Below are 2859 nucleotides of genomic sequence, written 5' to 3'. Positions count from 1 at the left end.
AGGAAGGGGACGACGTGGAGCCGGGGAAGACGCGGCAGTGGATGCCCACGCGTAGAGGAGTACGAGGGCACTGGTTCGCTGCGGTGTGAGGCTGCCGTCACCACAGAGTAACAGGGGGTGTGGGTGAGTAGAGGGATGGCCTGGCCAGTGGTGGGAGTAGTAGGGGGCAGTGAGGCCTCCGCCGCATCGCAGCCGGCCACGGGAGGCAGGAGCACGAGGCACGACCGGCGCTGGTTTGGGCGGCTGGAGCAAGAAGACCAGAGGTTGAAGAAGCACTACGACCGTTGGATGGACATCGTACGGTCACTGGAGCTAGAATCGTGCATATTGACTAAGTTGACAAAGCCCTCCGTCCCCGTCAACTTAGTAGGCCCACAAGTCAGCATGCCACTATACTGGGTCCCAGCTAACAGGGGGAGTATTCATATTTTTTGTGCGTAATAAGGAGGCACTTCCTTGCGTGCGAAGATATAGCTGGTGGGTCCAAGCTGTCATCGGCGGTAACGTTTTTTTCGCGAAATATAGAGGCCCTTTCGGTGGGTCCTGATGTCAGGTGGAGGAATCATTATTTTGCGTAAGGAGGCATTTCCTTGCGTGCGGCCGTGGACCCAGCTGTCGGCCTCTCCATGTACAGTCCACTTCAGATGCATGTCGGTCGTTGACCACGTTGACCAGTCCGCACCGAGAGCACCAGGGCGGTGGACGACGGCGAGGCCTCGGAAGGGAACAACATGAAGGCAGGGAAGACTCGGCAGTTGTTTCACACGCGGAGGGGAGTACGATGGTACGAGGGTTTACTGGTTCGTCTACCGTCGCTGGAGAATAACAGCAGGTGTGGGTGAGTAGAGGGATGGCTAGGCCAGCGATGGGAGTACGATGGGGCGGTGAGGCCTGCGCGGCAGCATAGCCGGCCGCGGGGAGGAGGGAGCAGGAAGTCCCGCCGGCGCTTGTTTGAGCGGCTAGAGCAGGAAGAGCAGAGATTGAAGAAGCATGACGACCGTTGGGTGGACATCCAACAGTCACTACTTGTGCGTCAACCTTTTTTTAGGAAAGCCTCAAATCTGTGGAAAACGGCATACAACCCATCTGCCATTATCTCTAATAATTTTCATCCCATTTGCTAATTCTTAAGGTTTTTTTGGAGCCCATATTCTTTTTGTTAGCATTATAGCCCAAATTGTGGCCACGGTTAAAAACTTATACGAAATTTTGCATATTTCGGTGCGGTCCAAACTGTTTTTAATCCCGAAATTTTGACTCACATTCAAACTGATTTTAAAAATAAATGTATATTAATATAAAATCCAACAAATTCTCCACGCATAAAAATTAATGTAATTTAAAATCTTGAAATGAAAAAAAGATATTTGAAACTAATTGCCGATTTGATGTGTTTTAAAAATGTCCAGCCCATTTCTCATTACTGATGGGCCATTTTCTCGGCCAGCTGAATGAAAGCTCTCCTCGTCTTGAAAGATTTGCAGCCCAACAGGCCTGAGAAAGCGACTTACTTGGCAAATCACAAAAAACTGGGCTGTGGCCGTGGACCCAGCTGTCAGCCTCTCCACGTACAGTACTCTTCCGATGGAAGTCGTTCCTTGACCATGTTGACCACGCCGTGCGGAGCGCACCACGACGGTGGACGACGGCGAGGCCTAGGAAGGGGACGACGCGGAGCCGGGGAAGACGCGACAGTGGAAGCCCGCACGGAGAGGAGTACAAGGGTTCACTGGTTCGGCTGCGGTGTGAGGCTGCCATCGCCGCAGGGCCTGGCTAGCGGTGGGAATATTAGGGGGCGGTGAGGCCTCCACAGCAGCACAGCCGGCCACGGGAGGCAGGAGCATGCGGCACGATCGGCGCTGCTTTGGGCGGCTGGAGCAAGAAGACCAGAGGTTGAAGAAGCACTACAGCTGTTGGATGGACATCGTAAGGTCACTGGAGCTAGAATCGTTCATATTGACTAAGTTGACAAAGCCCTCCGTCCCCGTCAACTTTGTTGGCCCACAAGTCATCCTCCCACTATGGTGGGTCCCAGCTAGCAAAGGGGTATTCATTTTTTTGTGCGTAATAAGGAGGCACTTCCTTGTGTGCGAAGATATAGCTGGTGGGTCCGACATGTCAGAGGGGGGAACGTTTTTTTTTCGCGAAATACAGAGGCCCTTCCGGTGGGTCCCAGCTGTCAGGTAGAGGAATCATTATTTTGCGTGTACAGTCCACAGCCGATGGATGTCGTTCGTTGACCAAGTTGACCAGGCCGCGCCGAGAGCACCATGGCGGTGGACGACGGCGAGGCCTAGAAAGAGAATGACACAGAGCCGGGGAAGACTCTACAATGGTTGCCAATGCGGTGGGGAGTACGAGGGTTTACTGGTCCGGCTATCGTTGCCGGAAAATAACAGGAGGTGTGGGTGAGTAGAGGAATGGCCTGGCCAGCAATGAAGTAGGGTGGGGCGGTGCGGCCTGTGCGGCAGCACAGCCGGTCACGGGAGGCGGGAGCAGGCAGTCCCACCGGAGCTGGTTTGGGCGGCTGGAGCAAGAAGATCCGATATTGAAGAAGCAGCACAGCCGTTGGATTAACATCCAACGGTCACTGCTGCTAGAATCGTTTGTGGACTAAGTTGACAAAGCCAAAGTACACGTCAACCTAGTAGACCCACAAGTCAACCTCCAAATCTGTCCCAAATAGCATACAACCCGAAATTTCTAGCCAGATTCAAATTAATTTTAAATCTAAATATACCTTAATTTAAATTCAATGAAATTTTACCCGCACAAAAACAATGAAATTTAAAATATCAAAATCCGAAAGAACACAGTATTTTGGAACTAATTGTCTGTTTGCTGTATTTTTTCATTTTA

The sequence above is a fragment of the Triticum urartu genome, chromosome 3A (assembly GCF_056163025.1).
Source record: "Triticum urartu cultivar PI428250 chromosome 3A, HENAU_Tu73, whole genome shotgun sequence".
Taxonomy (NCBI): Eukaryota; Viridiplantae; Streptophyta; class Magnoliopsida; order Poales; family Poaceae; genus Triticum; species Triticum urartu.
The sequence above is the reverse complement of the archived record's forward strand: the minus strand, read 5'-3'. Positions refer to the sequence as shown.